Source organism: Cnephaeus nilssonii (genome assembly GCF_951640355.1).
Source record: "Cnephaeus nilssonii genome assembly, chromosome: 24".
NCBI lineage: Eukaryota > Metazoa > Chordata > Mammalia > Chiroptera > Vespertilionidae > Cnephaeus > Cnephaeus nilssonii.
The window spans coordinates 9,865,714-9,891,500 of record NC_137095.1 but is presented as its reverse complement, the minus strand read 5'-3'; the positions used below and the strand labels follow the sequence as shown (position 1 = coordinate 9,891,500).

Sequence of the window (25,787 nt, the reverse complement as noted above, 5' to 3'; positions counted from 1 at the left end):
AGCCTGCAACCAAGGTATGTGCCCTTGACCGGAATGGAACCCGGGGACCCTTTGGGCCGCAGGCTGACCCTCTATCCACTGAGCCACACCGGCTAGGGCTATACGGCCATTTTGCAGTGAATTGCAGCACCCTGCCCCCAAAAGTCTTAACTTTTCAACATCCAAAACTTTGATCTCCTGAGCTGATAAGCACACATTCTTGACCTTCCTCCACGCACCAGCTGACGAGGCCGTGACCACCAGACAGTGGCCCAGTCACGTGGACCCGGTTCCCACCGCGGCTGGTGCTCTTCTTGGGCGATATTTTTTGCCCAAAACATTTGTTTTCTTTTCGTTTGTGAGGGTCTCAAGAGTACAAGGACAGAAACGTGTCCCAGTTGGAAAGGTAGAAATAGAAAAAAGAAAACAGACGATCTATCCTGATCTACATGGCTCTCTTTTCCTCTCTCTCTCTCTCTCTCTCTCTCTCTCTCAGTACTTAGCAAGATGTTGATTGCTGTTCTGATTTCCTGCTCCTCACCAATAACCCAGTTTGCACCACCCACCCAACACTTTCCGGGCTTGTGTTGTCTGAATAAATCCAGGCCTCTCCTCTTGACGATGAACTCTATTTGAGTTTCTAGAAAAGCACTTTGATATCAAAGGATCTCACTAATTTCTTAATACTGAACTGCATGTGCATTCTAAAATTTGTTACGTTTTTAAGTTAATGTTCGAGATAGTCTCTCGTCTGTCACATATAAAATGTGCTTGCATTGCTTCCCAGTGACTCTAGTCACTTCCTGGTTAAATAAAACCTTTGGGGAAGTTCATTACTCGATCCTGAAAAGCGGTTCTGATGTTATAAAATTTCCCCAAATAATACAAAACGAGCTATCCAGAAATAGTTTTGGAAAATCCATGGGATGCCTTGCTTGCTAAAAATCAGACATTTTTTTACCAGTCTTTATTTGGGAGCCGACTTCCTCTTCGGTTTTTACAACTGTGAACTGCAGTGTAAATGATCAATCCACGACATAATTAGAAGTGTTTGACTGTCTGGCTGCCACCTTGCTGCCATATTTGAAATCCGCTCTTGTAAGCTTGCAAGTGACTCTGAGCCCGGGGAAACCTCCTCCACATTTACAGCACTTACTTGTCACATTTTTTTAAAAATACATTTTTATTGATTTCAGAGAGGAAGGGAGAGGGAGAGAGAGACAGAAACATCAATGATGAGAATCACTGATTGGCTGCCCCCCGCACACCTCCCACTGGAGACCGAGCCTGCAACCCAGGCATGTGCCCTTGGCTGGAATCGAACCTGGGACCCTTCAGTCCACAGGCCAACACTCCATCCACTGAGCCACACCAGCCAGGGCTACTGGTCACATTTTTGAAGAGTACATTTGTCCTATACCAGTAATGCCCCCTGTTCACAGAGTGCTTCCTAATTCTGGAAGCTCTTCCTTTTCCTTTTTCTTTTTTTATTGTTTTAATTCTTGCCCAAGGATATTTTTCCATTGGTTTTTAGAGAGAGAGGGAAAGACAGAGAGAAACATTGATGTGAGAGAGACACATTGATGTGAGAGAGACACATCGATTGGTTGCCTCCTGCACATTCCCCTGCCAGGGCCGGGGCAGGGGAGGAGCCTGCAACTGTGGTACATACCCTAGACCGGAATCGAACCCGGGACCCTTTGTCTGCAGGCTGAAGCTCTGTCCACTGAGCCAAACTGGCCAGGGCTGGAAGCTCTTTCATATAAACTACATCATGGAAGTAATCCTATGAGATAAACAAAGCAAATAATTTTATTATCACCCTAAAATGGGGGGGAGGGTGGGGGATTGGGGCTCAGAAAGGTTAAGTGACTTGCCCAACGTCACACATCGGTAAGTGCAAAGTTGAAGCTCATCCCCAGGCCGTTAGCTCCCAAATCGGAGCTTTCTGGCAGCCACGCTGCCTCGTCACTGGCTACACATTCGCCATAAGCGGCAGCTCTCCGGAACCTCACAGCCTCACCACAGACAGGGCCGGCGATGTGTCTTTACACCTGGGCAAGATTGACACCTGAGTGTGTACACACACACACACACACACACACACACACACACACACACACACATACACATACACACACATACACACACATATACACACACATACACACACATGCACACACACACACACACACACACATACACACACATTGTTAAAAACCCGCAAAGAGCCCAGCTGGCGTGGCTCAGTTGTTGAGTGTCAATCTATGAACCAGGAGGTCATGGTTCAATTCCTGGTCAGGGCACATGCCCGAGTTGTTCTTTTGATTCCCGGGTGTGGGGCAGGCAGGAGGCAGCCAATCAGTGATTCTTTCTCATCATTGATGTTTCTATCTCTCTCTCCCTCTCCCTTCCTCTCTGAGCTCAATAAAAATATATATTTTTAAAAAATAGTTCACTCAACAAATACTTATTGAGCAAAAATAAACATCATTGCTGCCTATGGAACTCAGTTTAATGGGGGAAACAAACACATAATCACCATAAACGCTGAGGATAAGATTGAATATAAGATTGCTACCCTCTATGCAGGAAGTATACATAAGCGCAAAATGGGACTCCTGGTGGGAACTTGACATGGACAAGTGCTTCCACGTGCAAAGCCTTCCAGGGGAAGCCTGAAGGATGAGGTCATAGATGGAGGTCCAGGGGAGGGAGGAAAGCATTTCTGGAAGCAGAATGTGCAAAGGCCCTGGAGCGGAACCCAACTAAGCAGGTCAGAGGCCATGAAACAGGCCTGCGTGCCCGGACCGCTGGGAACTGAAAGGAAGACGGAATGTGGTGAGGCTGAGGGCGCACGTAGCTCGGCCCGGGACGTGCAGGGCCTTGCAGACCGCGGTAGGAATGTTGGATGCCAGCTCAAGTCCAATGCAGAGCAGCTCAGCTGGAGAGGCCCACGGCCATAGTTTCAGTGAGCCAGACGGTGACAGTGATGTCACCGTTGGAATAGGGAGCTTCAGTTTTTAGTAAAGAAACACACCGTGTTTTATGTTTCTAGCACTGGCTACCAACCGTGCTCTAGGGAACCACGTCCCCTTCACTCCTAGAAAACAGAGCCCTCTCTAGCCCACGTCCTACGCGAGCCAGCACCAGGCCTGCCAGTGGCAAGTGGGAAAGATCTGGCATATCTATATATATAAAAGGCTAATATGCAACGTGTCCCCTCGGGAGTTCGACCAGGAGTTCGATCGCTCGCTGTGACGTGCCCTGACCACCAGGAGGCGGCACGGAACGAAGGGAGGCCTGGCCAGCAGCCAGAAGGAAGGCCCCGATTGGCCCTGATTTCTGGCCAGGCTTAGGGACCCTAACCACGCACGAATTTCATGCACTGGGCCGCGAATCAGGTATAATACCAAAAACCTTCTGAGTCCGATCTAAGAAACAAGGACTACTCTTCGTATGGCAAACTGTGTGCGAATGTCCTACAGCAGAGCTGGAGGAGGCGAGGCAGGCTCTGAATGAAATGGAGCAGGAACTGATCCAAATATCCCTCAAGGAGTCATTCTCAACACCTTGAAATGCTGACCAATGCTATATGACATGTTCTTGATGCTCTCTCCTACTACCCCTTGACCTGGAGAGGACCTACCCTCTCTAAAACCCCCGCCCCCTGTGAGAGCACCCTGTTGTTGTCACTTGTTAATGGCCTTGTCTCCACTCAGCAGTGAGATCCCCAGGACAGGAGAGGCATGCATCACATTGACCCCTTTATTTCTAATGCCGGGTACAGCTGGAACGTTGGTTTGTTTCATCTGCACCGTGGCACACGCCACGCTGTGTTGTGTTGATTTTTTTTCCTCTTTCTGTGAGGTCTTTGAGAGCAGAGTCAATGTCGCCAACATTGGATCTTCAGTTGGCACCTGATAACAGGGTTGATTTATTTTTTGGTTAATTAATGTATGGACAAAGCAATTATTATAAAGGATCTTTATTAATGCAAGCAATCTCCCTCCTCTGTAGTTGGCCACAGCATGTAAAAAAAAAAAAAAAACCCACAGGATCTGGGAACCCTACATACCATCAGTATGCACTGCTGAGAGATGACCCCTCAACAATGGTGGTTCATGCATTCCTACATATTAATACACGCCCACAACGAGAATGCATGTAACTGTTACAGCCAAATAAGGTCTGTAGCTGGTTTAACAATATTGAATCAATCTCCTAATGTTGACAAGGTCCCATGGTTATGTGAGATGTGCATTTGGGGTGAAACTGAGTGAAGGGAATGAGAAATCTCTGAATTATTTTTACAATTTCCCGGGTGTCTTAAAACTGTTTTAAATCAAGTATTACAACATTTTTAAGAACAAAAAATTGTATTTTAATTTATATATATATTTCTAGAACATTTCATAGTATTACCTTTCTTTTTTTGTTTAAGACATTTTTATTGATTTCAGAGAGGAAGGGAGAGGGAAAGATAGAAACATAAATGATGAGAGGGAATCATTGATCAGCTGCCTCCTGCACGCCCTACACTGGGGATCGAGCTTGTAACCCGGGCATGTGCCCTGACGGAATCGAACCATGACCTCCTGGTTCCTAGGTCAGTGCTCAACCACTGAGCCACACGGGCTGGGCTCATAGTATTACCTTTCAATAGTAATGATGAGATGAGGGTATCGTGCACCACACTGGTGTGCAGGAGAGGTAATGCCCCAATGCTGGGCCCTGCCCCTCTGGTCTGGCCAGGGTGGCATTTGAAGCATGCTGGGAGAAGGCATTGCATTACTTCTGCCTGATTCAAGCACATCCTCAAAATGACGTTTTCCCAAACACAGCACGGATGGCTACAACCTTCTCTCCTCTTTCCCTCGTATCCTAATTCAGGCCAGTAACGAGCATCTCAGCTCCCTTCTGCTGACTCCAGGTTGTGGAAGAGAGAGAGCAATCGCAAGCGACAGGGAACTGCTCCTGTAAAACTCAGAAGACGCCAGAGTGTCTTCACGCTTCTTGCCCTCAGCGCTGTCCTTGTAGAAAACAGTGTCCGTTTCAGAACGGGGGGTTGTTTACGCTCCAGAGTGTTGCTGGGTTCTTGCCTATGTGCTTAAGCCACACTGGCAGGTCCACGGATAACAGTGGCGGGGACATCAGGAGTCTGAAGCACACTGGGCAATTTTTCTGCTATTGGGAGATCTGAAACCCCCCAGAAACTCAGATGCGCCCTGGCCGGGTGGCTCGGTCGGTTGGAGCGTTGTCCCGTGCCCCAAAGGATTGTGGGTTGAGTTCTCAGGCAGGGCACCTACCTAGGTTGCGGGTTCCATCCCCAGTGGGGACACATATGGGAGGCAACAGATTGGTGTTTCTTTCTCATATCAATGCCTCTCTCTCTCTCTCTCTCTCTCTCTCTCTCTCTCTCTCTCTCTCTCTCTCCCCCTCCCTCCCTCCCTCCCTCCCTCCCTCCCTCCCTCCCTCTCTCCCTCTCTCCCTCCCTCCCTTCCTCCTTCCCCCCTGTCTCTCTCTCTCTCTCTCCTCCCTTCCTCTTCTCTCTAAAAATCAATAGAGACCTATCCTTGGGTGAGGACTGGAAAAAAAAAAAAAGTCCATATGCATGTAGATTAAGCTAAAATTTCAGTTTAGCTGCAAGCGCTTAAACATTCGAGTTCAACAAGGACTCCTCCGGCATAAAAAGCTGCACATTCCAACACCATCCAGCTAATAAGCTCCCTGCCATCCAGATGATGAAAATGCCGAGAAAGCCCGTGGCTGCTCCGCACAGAAAGTCCAATTCAGATCAGGAATGCCAATCCCCGCGGTCCTCCTTCTTTTTCTGGAAGCTGCGTGCTCTCTAGTAGGCCCATCTCCCAGGTGTGCTGCTCAGGTGTGCCCGTGGCTCTGCGTTCCTGGGAACCTGCTGAAGCCGCGCCTAGCGTGGGTACCGCAGTGCGTCGGCGCCTTGGCGACCGCGGGCTGGTCCAGGATGGTGCACGGAGGATGCAGCGGGCTAGCCAGGTGCAGGGGAAGAATGCCTGGCTGATTGCTAGGAACGCTCATTAGGGGAGGGCAGGCATCCTCTGCAGCATCCCATCCGCCAGCCTCAAAGGCGGAGTCTCCCTTAATAAAGGAAAGGGAGGGAAATGCAAGAATGTGTGTGTGTGTGTGTTTTAAATATTTGGCTTATTGATTCATGAATCAAAGAAGAAGAAACGATAATTACCTCCGGTTCCATCCGAACCCAGAGATTCCCGCCGCACTGTCTTCTGTGTGGCGGCCTCAAAGCTTCCTTCCGAAGCCAGTTTCACTTGAAAACATCCCGGAAGAGAGAAAATGCCCGCACGATCCGGCAGCTCTTGAATGCTTGCCACGGGCCAAGTCGTGCAATTAGAATCAGTCTAAGTGCTGAAGTCGGATCATGCTCATAGATCACTTGATAATGTGAGCAGTTTTTAAAAGTCGCATTTAATTTTCCATTATTACTCTACGGAATGCGGGTGGCGTCCGACCATTCAGTTACAGATTCTTTTTTAAAAAAATATATTTTATTGATTTTTCACAGAGAGAAAGGGAGAGGGATAGAGAGCTAGAACCATCGATGAGAGAGAAACATCGACCAGCTGCCTCCTGCACACCCCCTACTGGGGATGTGCCCGCAACCAAGGTACATGCCCTTGACCGGAATCGAACCTGGGACCCTTCAGTCCGAAGGCCCACGCTCCATCCACTGAGCCAAACCGGTATCGGCCAGTTACAGATTCTTAAGTCCAGAAAGGGAGGGGCCGTTTGCTGCCTCCTGAGGCATCGATCCTGGTTTTAATTCTCAGAGACCCGAATTGAAAGTAGATCACACTGCCCCGGCCGGTGTGGCTCAGTGGTTGAGTGTCCGCCTATGAACCAGGAGGTCACGGCTCGATTCCCATCAGGGCACATGCCCAGGTTGTGGGCTCCATCCCCAGTGTGGGGCGTGCAGGAGGCAAGCTGATCAATGATTCTCATCATAGATGTTTCTATCTCTCCCTCTCCCTTCCTCTCTGAAATCAATTTTTTAAAAAGTATTAAAAAAAGAAAGGTAGACCACATTTCCACTTTCTTCCTAAATGTGTTTATTGTTATTTCCAAAGCAAAGGATGATGGCTCCTTTGGTTTCTTAATTATTTTATTTTATTTTTAAAAATACAGATTGAGCCCAAAGCTCCATCCAATGTGTGTGTGTGTGTGTGTGTGTGTGTGTGTGTGTGTGTGTGTTTCTTTAAGAAAACGAAATGAACCATAAAATAAGCCTTTAACAGTAACCTAAGAAATAAAACAAAATCATTTACAACACATGGGATTGTTGCGGGATATGTCAAGATTAGCCGGTTTAGGGAAGCTCTGTGAATATGGAAGCAATTATCGTGAAATTCATGACTCATTAGCAAACATTCCGGATTGTGTTTCTCATTTCTGGGTCAGTGTTCCTAGGAAATAGAGACTTCGAGTTTAGACGTTCCGACGCTGGGTTTCGACGCTGGCTTATAGACACTTGGACCTTTAAGATCACACAAAGCAAAGCCTCCCCCGCTTGGAACTTCATTTCTCAGACGTAGGCAATTCGGTCCTTAAGAGAGGTTGGCCACGAGACAGCCTCGAGAGCGGATTGGGAGGACGTGGTGATGGAAGGGCTGTGTTATAAACGCCAGGGAAATTGCCCGGTCGGAACGCACACCCGCACTGGCGCTGGGATCTCAGTGCGCGCTGCTTGGTATGCAGACTGGCCGGTGAACTCAAGTACCCAATACAGCCTATAATGGGAAGCAGATGTCTAACAGAGAGAAAAGTATTTTATAGCAGTAAATGTGACATTGACTCTTAAAGGGTTTGCCTCTGCGGAACAACTTCCCCGGGCTCACTTCGCTGCGTGTTCTCGGATGGATCGCGTCAAGAAATGACATTCGTCTTTTCCAGAGGAAAAGTGTTTAACTTTGCCTCCGAGTTCTAGGATGCATACGTAAGGAGAAATGAGCTGAGAGGGATCATTTGGGGATTCGTGCATTTACGAAAGGACTCTTGCTAAGCGATGCAAAAACAATCAAGTATATCAAGGCCCTCCCTGGTTTGGCTCAGTGGCTAGAGCGTCGTCGGCCTGTGGACTGAAGGGTCCCAGGTTCGATTCCGGTCAAGGGGACATGCCCAGGTTGTGGGCTCGATCCCCAGTAGGGGACGTGCAGGAGGCAGCCGATCAATGACTCTCTCTCTCATCATTGATGTTTCTCTCTCTCCGTCTCCCTTCCTCTCTGAAATAAAAGAATATATATATTTTTTAAAGGTTGAGAATGATGAGGGCTATGAAGTGAGCAATAGCAGAGGACTTATGATGATAGTCTTACTAATGATGGTCAAAATCTATTGACCCCTTGCTTATATGACAGATTACGTGCTGGGAATATTAGGTTCATGATATCACTTAACCATATTGTTGTATCAATCTTACACATGAGACATAAGGTGTTGAGGTAATTTGCCGGGATCACACGGCTAACAGTGTCAGGACAGAATTTGAACTCAGAGCTATTTAACCCCAGGGCGTAAGCAGCACTCACCCATGAACCCTTGCACATCCGCAGTGGTCCCGTGCAGTCACCACAATTGTAATCAAGGAGAAGATACCATGAGACAGAAACAAATGTCTGAAGGCCTGGCCAGTTTGGCTCAGTGGATAGAGTGTCGGCCTGTGGTCAAGGGCACATACCCAGGTTGCTGGCTCGATCCCCAGTAGGGGGTGTGCAGGAGGCAGCTGATCAATGATTCTCTCATCATGGATGTTTCTATCTCTCTCTCTCCCTCTCCCTTCCTCTCAAGTCAATAAAAATATATTTTTTAAAATAAAAATTATTTTTAAAATTAAAAAAGGAATGTCTAGAATGGGTGCTACTTGGAGACTGAAGGCCCAGATGAAGAGAACAAGTATCTTTAGTGATGATGGGATGCAGGAAAGGCTTACCGAAGGAAGGTTAGCAGCTGAACGGCAAACCCCACCGACAGGTCCTTGGATGTGGTGCGGGTCCCGCCATGAGGGTGTCCATGCTGCAGCTGATGGAGATGATGGGTGTTCGGTCCCAGGGCCGTTGTCCTGTGACACACTAGGCTGGGCAAACGGCACCTAAGACAAGACAAGTCAGATCAGAAAAGAAAGACATGAGCCACATGGAATATAAGAAATGGTTCTTGCCCGGCCTGTGAGGCTCAATGGTTGAGTGTCAACCTATGAACCAGGAGGTCAGGGTTTGATTCCTGGTCAGGGCACATGTCTGGGTTGTAGGCTCCATCCCCAGTGTGGGGTGTGCAGGAGGTAGCTGATCAATGATTCCCATCATTAATGCTTCTCTCTCTGTCTTTCCCTTTCTCTCTGAAATCAATTATATAGAAACTAGAGGCCCGATGCACAAAATTCGTGCAAGAGTAGGACTTCCTTCCCCCAGTTGCCGGCACTGGCTTCCCTCTGGCGCTCGGGGCCCAGGCTTCCCTCGCAGCCCTGGCTTCATCCGGAAGGACATCCGGTCTAATTAGCATATTACACTTTTATTAGTATAGATGGTTGTAGAAGGCAAGAGACAATGGCCATAAGAAGGAAAATGAAATGAAAACAGGTACTTCAAGTGAGGAGTGGACAGGGAAGGGCTGGGAGAGATCACTGGACTGAAACAATGTCAGTGGAGTGGCAAATAAACGAGGAAGGAGAGTAGAAGTAATTCTTCTCATGCACAGAAAGGATCGAGCGACGGTCAGGCCAGATGAAGAGATGGAGAGATTTAGGACTATGGAAGCGTGTCGTTGAAAGAAAGGTTGGTGGCACCAAGGTAGGTCAGGGAAAATGACACAGGTGACAGGAAAATAAGATATTGAGTACAGCCCGGCCGAGGTGACTTAGTGGTTGAGCATTGGCCTATGAACCAGGAGGTCACGGTTTGATTCCCAGTCAGGGCACATGCCTGGGTGTGGGTTCGATCCCCAGTAGGCAGCTGATCCATGATTCTGGCAGGCCTTTGGCACGTCCATCTGAAGGCATTTGGTGTTTCCCTCTCTCATTGATGTTCCTCTCTCTCTCTCTCTCTCTCTCTCTCTCTCTCTCTCTCTGAAATCAATCAAAATCTACACTAATAAAAGAGAAAGATGCAAATTGACCGTACCTTCGCGACGCCCATCAGCCAATCAGGAGTGAGAATGCAAATTAACCCAACAAAGCTGGTGGGTTAATTTGCATACGCAGGCACCAAGCGGCCGGGGCGGGGTGGGATGCTTGTGTCGTCACCATGACGATGACGCAGGTGTTCCGCACTGCCCCAGCTGCTCAGGGCCTCTGGGCAGCGTGGGAAGGCGGGGCCAGAGCGGAAAGAGGTGGCTCTGTGGCCGGAGCGAAGGCGGTGCTGGCAGCCAGGGAAAGGAAGGCCCATTCTTGCACGAATCTTCATGCATCGGGCTTCTAGTGTATTATAAAAGAGAGAGAGAGACCTTAGGCCTGGCCGGCGTGGGTCAGTGGTTAGAGCATCGACCTCTGCACGTTGGTTGGATTCCCCGTCAAAGACAGGTATGATCCCCGGCCCAGAGGAGACACACATGTGTTGGGGAGGCAACCAATCAATGTGTCTCTAGCACATCGATGTTTCTCTCTCTCCTCCTCCTCCCCCTCCCTTCCACTCTCTAAAAATCAATGGGAAAAATATCCTCACGTGAGGATTAACCAAAAGAGAGAGAGAGAGAGGCCTTGGATGAGGGCTGCTCAGACACAGAGGCCTGGAGCCCGCCCGGCTCCCCTTGCTCAGAGAGGAAGTGACCCGGGTCACTGAGCAGCGGATCAAGCTGGAGGCTGCGGGCCAGGCAAAAACCAGCCCAGAAACTGTCCCCCCCCCCCCCCCCGCACGTGGAGGGGAGTGTGTTCCGTCTCTGCTGTCCCCCGGTCGGTGCGCACACACCTGGCACCAGTGCGGGCGCTTTGGGAGGAGGCCGCCCTGCTCACGCGCCCAGAGCCACAGAGACGCAGCCCCAGGCCTGGCCGCGCCCGGGAGTCACCCCATCTCAGGTCAAGGAGAAGCCCCACGGCCCAAAATAGCCGCCCTGCCCAGTTGCCGCAGGCTCTAAAATTATCCCGGGGAGACTGATTCCCGAGCGCACCGCGTTTTCATCGGGGGGCTGATCCGGGGTGGGGGACCCAGGAAATGCCTTCAGATGGACGTGCCAGAGGCCTGCCAGCTTCTGGGAGCTGCCCGGGGCGGGGGGGAGGGCCGGGGGGGGGGTTGTTGCAAGGAGTGGATGGGGCACAGGAAGTGCTGGCGAGGGCAGCTTCTCCTATTTCACTTTCCCCGGAGCAGCCTCCCTGGCAGCCACTTGGTAACACCGAGGCCGAGCCATTCGCCAGCAAATGCGAGCCAGGCGTGCAAACCATTCTAACCCTGTCTTCCTTGAAACGCCCTCCTAAGACATTGCGATGCCGAGCTGCACGCTTCACATTGCATGGGCGGGGAGAGAGGGAAGGGGTAATTAAACAGAAATAACAAGATGCAGCGTGAGGAAGCGGTACCTGCCTATCCCGCGCGTGACCCACGCATGGCAGCCAGTGTCCGCCGTGGGGCCGGTTCCCGCAGAAATGCAGGCCAGGCCGCTGTCTGTCTGGGGGGTGAGGTTACCCTGCCCCAGGGAGTCAGCCGTAAACAGAAGAAAAGCAAGTGATCACACGGGAAACAGGCCTCCGGGCCACTCTTGTTTGTTTGTTTGTTTGTTTGTTTTTAAATCCTCACCTGAGGGTATGTTTCCATTGATTTTTACAGAGAGTGGGAGAGAGAGAGAAAGACAGAAGCATCGATGTGAGAGAAACACTTTGATTGGTTGCCTCCTGCATGTGCCCCGACCAGGGCCCGGACCGGGGAGGAGCCTGCAACCGAGGTACGTGCCCTTGACCGGAATCGAACCCGGGACCCTTTGGTCCGCAGATTGAACGCTCTACCCGCTGAGCCAAACCGGCTAGTGCCGGTCCACAGTTTGTTTGTTTGTTTGTTTGTTTGTTTATATTTTATTGATTTTTTACAGAGAGGAAGAGAGAGGGATAGAGAGTTAGAAACATCGATGAGAGAGAAACATCGATCAGCCGCCTCTTTCACACCCCCCACCGGGGATGCGCCCACAACCAAGGCACATGCCCTTGACCGGAATCGAACCTGGGACCCTTCAGTCCGCAGGCCGACGCTCTATCCACTGAGCCAAACCGGCTTCGGTCGGTCCACAGTTTTAACCAGCAATGGTTCCTTCTGTTCCCATTTTTAAAGTTCTTAAGAAATGTACCAACATGTCAGGAAGGCCCATCCCCGCTGCCGAAGCCACCTCGGGGGCAGAAGCTAAGTACCAGGATGCCGCTGATGAGCGTAGACTGAGGCAGGCATCCAACAGGGAGCAGAGAAAATAAGGAAGCAGAACAGAAAGGGTGGAACGTGCACAACTAGTGAGTTCTGAGAACGGGGTCCCCTAAAAGGGACCGTTTCTCCGCCAGGTGGCAGTTCAGGAAGACCTGCCCCATGACTTGACCTCCAAACCCTCCCAGCCCCACGGCGGGAGGACGCTGCCCTCCCCTTTCTCCGAATGGGAGCCCTGGGACGAGAGGTGAGGGGACTGGCCCAAGGGCAGACAGCTGGGGGTGTGGGCAGGTCCTGAAACCGAGTCGAGTTCACTAAATCCCCTGCTTGTTTTTTCAATTCCCCCAAATAGCCTTCAGAGCTACAGAACCCAGGGACCCCAGACATGTTATTTCTGGGCCTTCGGGTAACTCACTAACGGATCTCTGTAATGGCGATTTTCCTTCTCAGCCTCGATTCATTCATTCACTCGGCGAATAATGATGGAGCCTTAGCTAGTGGCAGGCGTGGTTCTGGAGGCCGGGGTTCACCTTTACTGCGATTTCCCATCCATGCCGCCCACGTGGCCAGTCCCACTGTCCCCTTCCCAGAAAGCCTGCATCCATTTCTAATTTCCCAGTGTTCCTTAAGACCATCCGAAGCCATGTAGTTTATATCTTTCTTCACTATTTTACTACTTGTCTTCTCTCTCGAAAATTAGTTCCTTCAACCTGGCCAGCGTGGCTCAGTGGTTGAGTGTCGACCTATGAACCAGGAGGCCACGGTTCGATTCCCAGTCAGGGCACATGCCCGGGTTGCGGGCTTGATCCCCAGTGTGGGGCGTGCAGGAGGCAGCCAATCGGTGATTCTCTCTCCTCAGTGATGTTTCTGTCTCTCCCTCCCTCCCCTTTCCTCTCTGAAATCAATACAAATATATTTTTTAAAACAAGAAAATTAGTTCCTTCAGAACAAAGCTGTCTCTCCAATACATAGAACAGTTCCTGCACACAGTAGGTGCTCAATAACTACTTGTCTCAAGGAGAGCCTTTTCTCCAGTCCTACTATGTGTTTACACCAATCATCTGACTTAAGGAAGGGTGTGTATGCCCAATAGAAAATACACAGCCCTAGCTGGTTTGGCTCAGTGGGTAGAGCGACAGCCTGGGGACTGAAGGGTCTCGGGTTCGATTCCGGTCAAGGGCACATGCCCGGGTTGTGGGCTCGATCCCCAGTAGGGGGCGTGCAGGAGGCAGCCGATCAATGATTCTCTCTTATCATTGATGTTTCTTTCTCCCTCTCCCTTTTTCTTCCTCTCTGAAATCAATAAAAAAAAATACATTTTAAAAAAGAAAACACACAAAGGAGATCGGGTTTTGATCTCGGCAAAGAAAGTGCTGAAACGAATTAAAGCGCCGTTCGCAATGCCATGCCCTAGGCCGCTTACGGCCCGAACAAGGGCCATCTTGTGATGTTAAAAGGTAACAAATTTAAAACGAACGAGAGCGAATGGTTTTCTAAAACAGCGTATAATCTACCTGTGGAATTCACTGCCGCGGGATATTGTTGAGGCAAACCGCGCAGCCAGATTCAAGAGCGGATTAGGCATGTGTGTGAATAGGAATGATGTTGGCAGGCCCACTAACCGGGTTAAAGAGTGACCAGGCGAAGAGTCCTCGGTCCCGGGCTCCGGGGCATAGCTGTTCCGCAGCCGGGGCCAGGGAGGCATCAAGCATTTCCCTGCCGTCAAGCATTGCAGATCCTGGCCAGATGCGTGGTGGCTATTTTTTTTCCTTTCTTTCTTTTTCTTTCTTTCTTTCTTTCTTTCTTTCTTTCTTTCTTTCTTTCTTTCTTTCTTTCTTTCTTCCTTCCTTCCTTCCTTCCTTCCTTCCTTCCTTCCTTCCTTCCTTCCTTCCTTCCTTCCTTTCTTTCTTTCTTTCTTTCTTTCTTTCTTTCTTTCTTTCTTTCTTTTTTCGTGCTCATTGGTAACATGGGCAGAGACCACTGCCCAGGGGACACCCCCGTGTGGATGGGCTTGAACGTGGCGTTTCTGTCTTCCGGTTGCGCAATCCCCAATAAGAGGTGGGGAATCACACAAAGCCTTTTGGGATTCTTGCCTAAAAAGACTCTAAAAAGCAGAAAACAGAAACAGTCGAAACAATGTGCTTCTTGCTGATGATGGAGATATTTCACTCCCGGCCGGTGTGGCTCAGTGGCTGAGCATCGACCTATAAACCGGGAGGTCACAGTTGGATTCCCAGTCAGGGCACAGGCCTGGGTTGCGGGCTCGATCCCCAGTGTGGGGCATGGAGGAGGTGGCCGATCCATGATTCTCTCTCAGCATTGCTGTTTCTCTCTCTCTCTCCTTCTCCCTTCCTCTCTGAAATCAATAAAAATGTTTAGAAAAAGGAACATTCTGCAAAAGGGAAATTTAAGTCACAACCAGCAGTGTATCCAAAAGATTTCAAAGATCCCTGAATAAAAGTAAATAGATATCCCACAGCACTGGGATGCGAAAGAAAAATATCCTTGCGCTTTCTGTCTGTCTTTGTGGCGGCCCAGATTGAATAAGGGACTACATTTGCAAAAAAAAAAAAAAAAAAAAAAAAAAAAAGATATCCCACAAAATGGTGTATTGATGTTAATAGATGTGCGTTTATTTTCTGGAGAGAGAGACAGAGATGAGAGAGAGAGAGAGGGGAAGGGAAGGGAAGGGGAGGGGAGGAGAGGGGAGGGGAGGGGAGGGGAGGGGAGGGGAGGGGAGGGGAGGGTAGAGAAAGAGACCATAGATGCCATTAATATTTTCAAATACCTTATCACACACAAAAAAGCTAAGAGCCACTGGTCTGGGGCCCAGTCCACGGGAAAAGTCTCCAGTCACTCAGAGCAATGTGCTTCCCATATGCCTGGAAGATTTGCTTCCTTACATGGACGGCATCGTACGAATTAGATCCTCTTCGTGTAAGATCACACGGAGAGCATCACACTCCCACCCAGCGAGCAGAGCGGACAGCATGTGAGCGCTGCGGCAAACAGCTAACCTGTCATTCCGCCAGCTGGTCTTCCCCAAGCCTTTCCACGCCGGGCTACTTCCTCCCGGTGAGCTTTCCTCCTGCTGTTTCCGGTGATTATCGTCAAGTAGAACCTGGCAGGTTTTTGTTGGTGGGTGTGGAGTTGGTTTTGGTTAGGGTTTCGGTGGTGGTGGTTAATGTTTGATTTTCACTTCAAATGAACCACGTCGTCAGAGGAATTACGAGTGTCAGCTCCCCCGTAGTCCATCAGGATTGGGTCAAAGTTCAAACCAGCCGTGTAATCTTTTTGTGACTCTCTTTCCTCATCTATAAAATGGAGATCAAATAAAATCTGGCCTACTCTGGTGAGCAGATTAAAGGAGACAGTGAGAATGAAGTATTTGACACATAGATTAAGTAGATAATATGTTACCGATTATTAGGATGGTACATATTTTGCCTACATATTTGTAACCATTAGGAGTATACACTGAGTGGCCAGATTATGATGATCTCTGAATGCATAATAACCTGGCCACTCAGTGTGTGTGTATGTGTGTGTGTGTGCATGAATTCGTGCATGGGTGGGGTCCGGCCAGCCTGGCCAGGGGGAGGGGACATGGGCGGTTGGCCGGCCTGCCTGCTGGTCGAACTCCTGGTCGAGGGGACAATTTGCATATTAAGGCTTTTATTATATAGGATATACACTGAGTGGCCACATTATTATGCGTTCAGAGATCATCATCATCTGGCCACTCAGTGTATATATCCCATTTCCATATTATTACGTCGTTCGCATAGCAATCAATATCTGGAAAATATTTTATAGTTCCATTTCCCATCTTGTTAGGTTCGTATTTAGCTTCCAGTTACTGTAAACAATAGCCCAGTGAACATCTTTGTGCATCATTTTTTTGGTCCCGAGAACGGATGCCCAGGAGAACAATTACTAGTAGTTGGCCACGGGTTGTAAAAAGGGTGCAGGCTCTTTATACACTCTGCCAGATGGGTTTCCAGAAATGGGATTGCCCACATACCCTACCCCAGCCATAGGAGTGTCGGTTTCCCCGTGCCTGGGTGAACAATGGAAATTGCTATTTTCCAGGAATAAAAAGGGGAGGAAAAAAATAACAGAAATAGCAAGTAAGCGCTTGTGTTTCCAGATCTCGAAAAAAGAAATCGTGTGAGCGGTGCAAATGTCTATGCCCTCAACATCAGCCAGTTTCCTTCCAAACACTTACTGTGCTCGTCGTCTCCAAACGCAGCCCTCAGTCACACCGGGTAGCTCCCTGGTTTCCTGGCAGATGGCCAGCGATCCCGGGAAGGCCGGCGACCCAGCTGCCCGCCCCCGGCATGGGGCCCGGGCACGCAGCGCCATTCCCAGAGGAGCCGGGCCCTGGGAGGCTAAGCCATCAATATTTTCTTGCCAAGGGGGGATCGCTAGATCGGCACAGCCCGCCTCTGACCACAGAGCATTAGACGGTGTAACCCAATGCGGCCGATCGCAGCTCGGAGAGGGATAATTCCAGGAGGAGCAGTTGGTTTGGGCAGCTTTGCCAGGGGCCTGAATAATACCTGGTTTTGTGGGAAGAGAAGAAAAAAAAAAAAGGGAAGAAAAGAAAGAGAACACCTTGGCGTTTGGTGGTGAATTGACGGCATGTGAAAGGTGAGGAGCGGACAAGGTTGCACTGGAAATTTCCTAACTAGAGAGGACCAAGTAGCAGCTTTCCCCACCCTTTCCACACCGACATCCTTCTGACCCCTTCTTTCTCTTGTTTGTTGTTGTTGTTGTTGTTGTTGTTGTTAATTCTCTCCGGAGGATATTTTTCCATTGATTTTTTTTTTAGAGGAGTGGAAGGGAGCGGGAGAGAAACATCGATGTGAGAGAGACCCATCGCTGGGAAGAGACACATCAATTGGTTGCCTCCCACATGCTCCCCGACCAGGGATGGGGATGGAGCCTGCAACCGAGGAGGTACGTGCCCTTGACAGAATTGAACCCGGGACCCTTCGGTCCGCAGGCCGACGCTCTACCCACCGATCCACACCGGCCAGGGCTGATCCCTTCTTCCTCTTGACGCAAGTCCTGAGGAGCCCCGCATTTGAAATCTGTGTGGCCCTGTTCTAATAAGACAACGCCTGACCTCCCTCCTCGCCCACTTGGAAGTCTCTGGTGAGAAATCTCGTGTAAGTTGCTGTCACTTATGAGCCTAGTTCAGCTCCGCTCCCGGCTCAGTGACAACGGAGTCCTCGCGAAAAAGGCACAAGCCGTGGTTGGGCTCTTTCTACATTTGCGGGTGGCGTGGCGTCATTTGCTAAAGTCCACATTCTAGTGCTGCCTACGCAAGCGGAGACGATTAACCACTTCACCCATGGGGACGTGGGCGTGGCGTTTGGTCCTGGCGCCGTGGCTCTCTGCACCCCTGGGTACGCAGCACACCTGGATGCAGAAGGCATGACAGCTGTGTGACCTCATGCAAGCGATCGGCCTCTCTGAGCCTCACAGCTTTCTTTTTTTTAAATATATTTTATTGATTTTTTACAGAGAGGAAGGGAGAGGGATAGAGAGTTAGAAACATTGATGAGAGAGAAACATCGATCAGCTCCCTCCTGCACACCCTCTACTGAGGATGTTCCCACAACCAAGGTACATGCCCTTGACCGGAATCGAACCTGGGACCCTTCAGTCCGCAGGCCGATGCTTTATCCACTGAGCCACACCGGCCAGGGCTCGCAGCTTTCTTTGTTAAAGGGACATTGTAGACTCCTTCTGAGGAAAGGACTGGGGACGTCTTTGTGTCCTCGTACGCGCGCACACACACGCGTGTGTAAATACTTGACCCACTGAAAATCAGCTCCATCTTTATAAAGTAGGTGATTTCTGAAAAGTCAGTCAAGAAAGGAAGGAAGCCGGGCCGACGTGGCTCAGGGGTTGAGCATCAACCTAGGAACCAGGAGCTCAAGGTTCGATTGCCAGTCAGGGCACATGCCCGGGTTGCCGGCTCGATCCCCAGTGGAGGGCGTGCAGGAGGCAGCCGATCAATGACTCTCTCTCATCATTGATGTCTCTGTCTCTCTCTCCCTCTCCCTTCAGCTCTGAAATCAACCAAAATATATTAAAACGCGAAAGGAAGGAGAACAACATATTTTCTACTCCAACCAGAAAAAGCAATTTAAATGCCCAATATGAACTGTTCCCGGGAGTAGATGTTTTTAATGGGTGAAAGGCTTGGCCGTTAGAGACCTCCGATCTGCCATTCCGAAGAAGAGACCAGGGGATATTTTTTGTAATCGAGTGGAAGATAAAATGCAAGAACCAGTGTATCCATTGAGAAACCACGGTTTTGTCCATTTTCAGGAGCCTCCCGATTGCGTCATGCCTCTTAAGGGGCCCGATCTGCTGAACGGCACTTTACTGAAACCCTCCCTGTGCAAAGCATTGATTTATGATCGGACTGATTAAAGCAATCGGGTCTGAAGCCATAATGATTTCAATTACAGGACTTTCACCAGTGCGCATTATTCTGACGTGTTCCTCGTTCTTTTCACATGTTTATTCACTGCGTAAGGGAGTGTGGGTAGGCGATGTCACTCTCAAAAGGCTCTGGACAGAGTTACTATCAGAAAGGAACTATAGGCAGATGGACTGATGCACCCTTTTTGATGAAGTGAGTGTATTGTGTGTTTTGTTTTGGTTTTTATATATTTTTTATTGATTTCAGAGAGGAAGAGAGAGGGAGAGAGAAATAGAAACATGAATGATGAGAATCGCTGATCAACTGCCTCCTGCACATCCCCACACTGGGGATCGAGCCCGCAACCCGGGCTTGTGCCCTGACTGGGCATCGAATCATGACCTCCCGGTTCATAGATCGATGCTCAACTACTGAGCCACGCTGGATGGGCCCACAACTCTTTTTTTAATGAACAAACTACCTTTATTCCATTTCCTAAACACTTAATGGAAATTTATTATATGTTGAGTACCATGTGCCAGCATTGCGAATGCAAAATAAAGAATAGTATTCATCATCCAGCATCAGGGAACTGACAAGCAAGCGTTTATACACATGAATTATGAAGAATTTCAGGCTGGAAAAAAAAAAAGGAGAAACACACCCTAACATTGGGGCTCAACCTACCACATTGAGTTAATATCACTTCTGTTATTCTTCAGGCAAATGACTTCATCCCTATGCCCCACTCTGACGCCCCGTTGTAATTTGAGGACCACTCCCATGGATACTAATGGTCATGTAAGGTACATTATTACCATTAAAACTCCCACAGCAGGATGGTGTGGCTCAGTGGTTGAGCATCAGCCTATGAACCAGGAGGTCCCCGGTTCGATTCCCGGTCAGGGCACATGCCGCGTTGCGGGCTCGATCCCCAGTGTGGGGTGTGCAGGAGGCAGCCCATCAATGATTGTCTCTCATCATTGATGTTTCTCTTCCTCTCTCCCTGTCCCTTCCTCTCCAAAATTAATAAAAAATGCATTTAAAAAAACAAAAACTCCCAGCAGCAACTGGCTAATGGTCCCTGGGACGGAAGTTAGCCACCTCCTCAACCCAGCACAGTGACTGGCAGGTCACGCATGGCACAACGCATGCCCGTGCCTTTGACATAGTCAGTGCAAACCCCAAGAACTGGTGTGACACGCCAGTGTCAACCGAGACACTCAAGTTCATATCCATACCTTTACCAACTGGTAGAACTTTTCAGGCTTACCATAGATCTATTTCAAATAATAGCTGCCGTGAATATACATTTTCCGTGACCTTGTAAATCAATAGTGTTCAATAGCCTTAACTGAAACTATAAATGGTAAGTGGACCCATTAAAGAAGAAATAAGTTAGAACCTCTATTTTTTTTTAATGTGATATTCCAGAAAGCTGCCTCTGGACATAACTACAGAAAATTAACACAATAAGTAAAGCATTATGGGACACCTATTAACGGACGACGCTAATAAAAGCCAAATGGGACCTTGATTCTGCCCCCTCTGGGACATCGGGGCAGATCAAATAAACAGCAGACGAGGAATGGGGAGTAAAGGATAATTGATTTGAAACTATAATAACACGGAAACCTCCCTCCAAGGAAAACCCAAAAAAATCCAGATTTGTATCTTCACTTCCGGAAAGACCAAATAAAACTCTATTCGCTTCCGGAAAGACGGAAGAAAACAGCTTTGTCACGGCCTAAGTGTGAGGCCCATGAGGATGTTTTATCAGGCTGACAGCTTGGAAACATGAAGACGTGCTGAGAAGGACGCTTTTAAATTCCAGGCTGATGGCCACAGTGACTCTTTGATTATAATACCAACATGAGGAGTCTTTCCAGCCCCCCCTGCCCTGAGGAAGACAAAACCCTGGTCCCTCAGGATGTGAGACAGAAACCGGGTCCAGTAACGCTTGGTACTCACGGCCAAGGCCAAGCCTGACAGAGGAGGAAGCAGGGGGAGGTGGGACAGGGGCAGGGGTGAGAGGGAGTCCTTTAGAAGTGCATCTGTTTGGATAAATCCTACAGTTCTTGCCTTAGCCGGTCTGGCTCAGTGGATAGAGCATCAGCCCGAGGACTGAAGGCTTGTGGGTTCGATTCCGGTCAAGGGCACATACCACGTTTGCAGGTTCCCCTGCCCTGATCGGGGCTCGTACAGGAGGCAACCCATCGATGTGTTTCTCTCACATCGATGCTTCTCTTGTCTTTCCTTCTCTCTTCCACTCTCCCTAAAAATCAATGGGAAAATATCCTCAGGTGAGGATTAACCATAAAAAAAAATTTTTTTGAGCATGTATGGGGTTAACTCTCCATAGAAAGTTATAGTAAAGAAAGCTATCGTCTTTCCATTTTGTTATCTATAACATGGCCCATATTCCTGCCGTCACACAGGTCCTCTTAGTACACCTGCTAGGTGCCATGTGCCCTAACAAACGCCTGACACACGTGGTGTCTCTCATGCTTACATTATGCTTGTGAGGCTGGTGGAGATGAGGAAACCAAGCTCGGATGATACAGAGATGTGTCCATAGTGCCCCCTGATTAGGTCTGGCCCACCGCAACGCCCTTCACCCTTCACCCTTCCCGTAGGTAACTTGGCACTAAGGCTAACTTCCTCCATCTATGTTCACATGCTATCGTCCTAACCAGTCCAACCCACGGAGCCGATCCTGCCTGCACGGCATGGGCAAAATCAAACAGGTTCTTTTTACTCGGGGCTGGCAAAAAGTCAGCCGATTCAAGTGAAGTGATCATTTCCATGTGAGAAAATAGTTTGGCATTTGGTTGAAATGCAAACACGTAAAAAAGAATCTGAGTTGTAAGCTGGCAGAATACTGCCTTGCAGTTGCATCTGGTGTACAAATACAACCATCGTGGTTCCGATTTGTAATGTGCTGGTCTGAGAACGGGAAGAGAGCCTTTCTGTAGTAAACCGGACGGGTTTCCACGAGACAGGAAGCATCAGTGGTCACGTGATGGCGTTTTCTGTGTAGAGATAGGACCCTCCTATAGTAAAAGGGTCAGATTGGTCAATACTGGGCAGCAGGGCTGTGTCCCCTGGGAGAGAGACAGGGGCCCAGTGACCTGAAGATTCAGGCAGGGTGGTTAAAATCTGAGGCTAAAAACACGTTCTACAAGTCAGAACTTTTCTGGCCCTGGCCGGGTAGGCCAGTTGGTTAGAGCATCGTCATACTACGCCAAGGTTTCAAGTTTGATCGCCGGTCAGGGCACATACAAGGATCAGTCAATGACTGCATCAATAAGTGGAACAACAAATTGATGTGTGTGACTCTCAAACCGATTACAAATAATTTTTAATATATTTTATTGATTTTTTTACAGAGAGGAAGGGAGAGGGAGAGAGAGTTAGAAACATCGATGAGAGAGAAACATCAATCAACTGCCCTTTGCACACCCCCCACCGGGGATGTGCCCGCAACCAAGGTACATGCCCCTGACCGGAATCGAACCTGGGACCCTTGAGTCCGCACGCCGACGCTCTATCCACTGAGCCGAACCGGTTAGAGCTAAAAATAATTTTTTTAAAGAATAAACCTTTGAAAAATAACTAGAACTTCTCAGAAACACATTGTAATCATGCCATGATACTTGGTAGTGAAATATTGGAGGCATTCTGAGTAAAGAATATTTTTAAACTATTTGCAAGTTCTCATCTTTTGCTATAAGATGGGGGAAATTATATAATTTAGAGGAAGAGGACAAATGTATCATTATTGGCAGATGACAATATTTACTTAGATGGCTAGAATCAACGGGCAAACTATTTGAATAAGAAACCAGTAAAGTGGCAAATACAAAATAAAAACGCCTAAGTGAATACCTTCCCTCGGCAAACACTTATAAAATTTAATAGAGAAATTCTGCTCACCGTAGCAGTGAATAAATTTAAGACTATATTGAGAATTTGAGACTCTATTCCATGGGGAAACCACAACTGAACAGAAGTTTATATGGAAGGAGAAATGAAAAGGCATGCTTTATTTCTACATGAGAAAACTCAGTATTAAAAGACCTCAAATTCCCACACATTCGTGTATAAATTGTATTCTCTTATATTTTGGATTTGATGCGTTCTTATGGATTAACAAATAGGGAGTATAATCCAGAAAGTGAACTGTAATGAGGAAGAATTTGCATTACTAGATACAAAAGCATCTTCATAAATTATAACAAAAAGAGAGGGTTTTGGCAAACGAAGTGATGAGACCAAAAAGATGTTGAAATGAAATTTAAAAACAAGGAAACAGGCCCAATGGCATACAATATTTAGATCAGTAAGAAAAAGAGATTTTTAGAAAAGAGATTCTTATTTAGCAAAGACTAGAATAAATTTCAAATAATTGAGAAATTTAAATGTTTTTTTTTTAAAAAAAAACAAAGAGCCATGCCCGACTGGCTTGACTCAATGGTTGAGCATCAACCTATGGACCAGGAGGTCACGGTTCGATTCCCGGTCAGGGCACATGCCCAGGTTGCGGGCTGGACCCCCAGTGTGGGGCGTGCAGGAGGCAGCCAATCAATGATTTTCTCTCATCATTGATGTTTCTATTTCTCTGTCCCCTTCCTTTCCCCTCTGAACTCAATAAAAATATATTTTTAAAATGTGTATATATATATATATTTTTTTTTTTCTTCTGTGTTTTAAATCCTAGTTTTCTGAGAGTGTAGAAACATACAGAAGGCTGCCCGCAGAGAACGCCACCGGAGAGAACGAGACTAAAGCGGAACCCAGACCACGGGCCTTCTCAACCTGGTGAGTCTATGCCTTCTCCTTATTTTATTTTATTTTAATGTTTTATTTTTTTTTTGGAAAGGCTGTGCTCGGAAACTTTGCAGCTCCCAACACCCTTTGCTTCGCTCCTCCTTTGAGTGACAGAGCAGAGTGTCCCAACAATACTTAATGTATTTCGTGTCAGGGGCCTGTGGGTCAGCAGGGTTATTAATAAACATAGCCTCCTGTGCTAATTTAGGTCCCGTCTCCGCTCCTGCCCTGCTTTTTCTTTCGCTCCTCGTTCTGCCTGACCCCTTTGCCCGTCTTTCTGAGAAAAAAATTCGCCCTTCCTTCCAGTTCCACGCTGGCCCGTCTCCCATCGTGCTGTGCTCGTGTTGTTGATGGTGCTGTTAGGTTTTCATGGGGCATTTAAACGTGGGTGAGAGGCTCAGTGTCCTAAATCGATTCGATGCAGGGTGATATGATACTGGGATCTGACATGTGCTGGAGGGTGGAGGGAATACGCAAAATGGAGACAAAATGTGGATGAGCGCAGGGGCAGGGGGGCCTGGGGGGTACCCTGTTTTTTTAAAAGAATTTCTGTTCAACTAGATTCCTGGGCCACAGAATGCGCCAGACTTGAGAGGCGACTGCGATCAGCCCTAGAAAAGGAAGCAGCTTTGAATTTTATTATTTTCCTGTAGGTTTTCATAAAACAAAAAGCATTTCAAGAGTTGATCATGTAGGTTTGGATGTGTGTATACTCGATTTAGAGCTTGACTTGCATCCTAAACTTCTAGTTAGAGTAAATCTTGGGTTTTTTTGGTTTCGTTTCTGCTGATTGTATTACACATATAGAAGTGGCCAGCCCTGGCCAGTTTGGCTCAGTGGATAGAGCGTCGGCCAGCAGACTGAAGGGTCACGGGCTGTATTCCGGTCAAGGGCATGTACCTCGGTTGCAGGCTCGGTCTCCAGCTCTGATCAGGGTGCATGCAGGAGGCAACCAATAGATGTGTCTCTCTCACATCAGTGTTTCTGTCTCTCCCTCTCTCTCTTTCTCTCTCTAAAAAAAATCAATGGAAACATATCCTCGGGTGAGGATTAAAAAATAAAAACGTGGCCACATTGTCACCACTACCAAATTCTTACACGCGCACGGGCGCACACACACACACACACACACACACACACACACACATGCTCCGTAAAGCCCTGAACTTGATGCAGATCCTGTCCAATTTCTTTTCACTTTGACATTTTCCAACCGCGACTTCAAACCAGAGATAACTGTGAACTAAGAAAAGTCACCTCCTACGCGTGCTCACTCACACACACTCACACACACACACACACACACACACACACACAGATTTGTATGTGCTTTTCCCAAATTTATGAAACTTCAGTTCTTTCTGTCTTCCAGTAAACACAAAACTGCATCTCCTCCCTGAGAGCAATCAGAAAGTTCCAGGTGCCGAAAAGCAGCGTGTTTTTTGTTGTTTTTTTTAATATGGGGAAATAGGTAACAAGAAATGCCTGGCTCTTTGTTGAATTATTCATACTTTTCAAATTAACCTATTGTACTTTTCCCCGCTCGGGATCGCATTATTTCTGTAATGTGACCTAGCCCACCTTTCTTAGCACGAGGGGACGTCATCAAGAATGATGTCATTTTTGAACACAGGATTCATTCTAGTCTGAGCTACAGCCCCCATATTGAAGAAATGGAGGGTGGGAGGGGGGGAGAAATGACAAGGAATTTAATTTATTCCGAAGAAAGAGAGTTTTCTATATCTGAACTCATTATCCTGAAACATGATCGTTTTATAGCATTAACAGAAATCACGCCTGGCTTTTGGTCTTTCCCAAACTAAGAAAGAAAAGCGGTGTGACTTGGAATGAATTAAACATTTGACTGGTTTAAATGGTCACCCCCTTCTCGGTCCAGAGAGGCAGGGATGCTAAACTCAGCTAAAACCTCCATTGCGCCTAGCCGTTCATCAGCCGTGGTGAGTCTCTAATTCCATTCCTTGCTTACTCTTTTTTTTTTTTCCTCCTTTTCGAAGAGCTCATTATTATCTTTCCACAATAACCATCAAGGGCTGGCTGTACCTTTAAGTGTGTTCTGTGGATCCGTGGCATTTGTCATTCATGGGAGAGGATTTAATTAAGTCACTTTCTTTAAGGGCAGTATTTTTGCTACTGTA

The 25,787-nt window shown here is 48.1% G+C and overlaps 1 long non-coding RNA gene across 1 annotated transcript in view; it reads left to right on the top strand.

Moving 5' to 3' along the window:
• LOC307094883 overlaps positions 1 to 23,886 on the top strand; it is a 168,650-nt gene extending 144,764 nt beyond the window's left edge. Inside the window, exon 3 of the long non-coding RNA XR_013813140.1 lies at positions 23,522 to 23,886. This is a non-coding gene — a long non-coding RNA (uncharacterized lncRNA). The remainder of the gene's footprint in view (positions 1 to 23,521) is intronic.
• Positions 23,887 to 25,787: the final 1,901 nt, after the last annotated feature.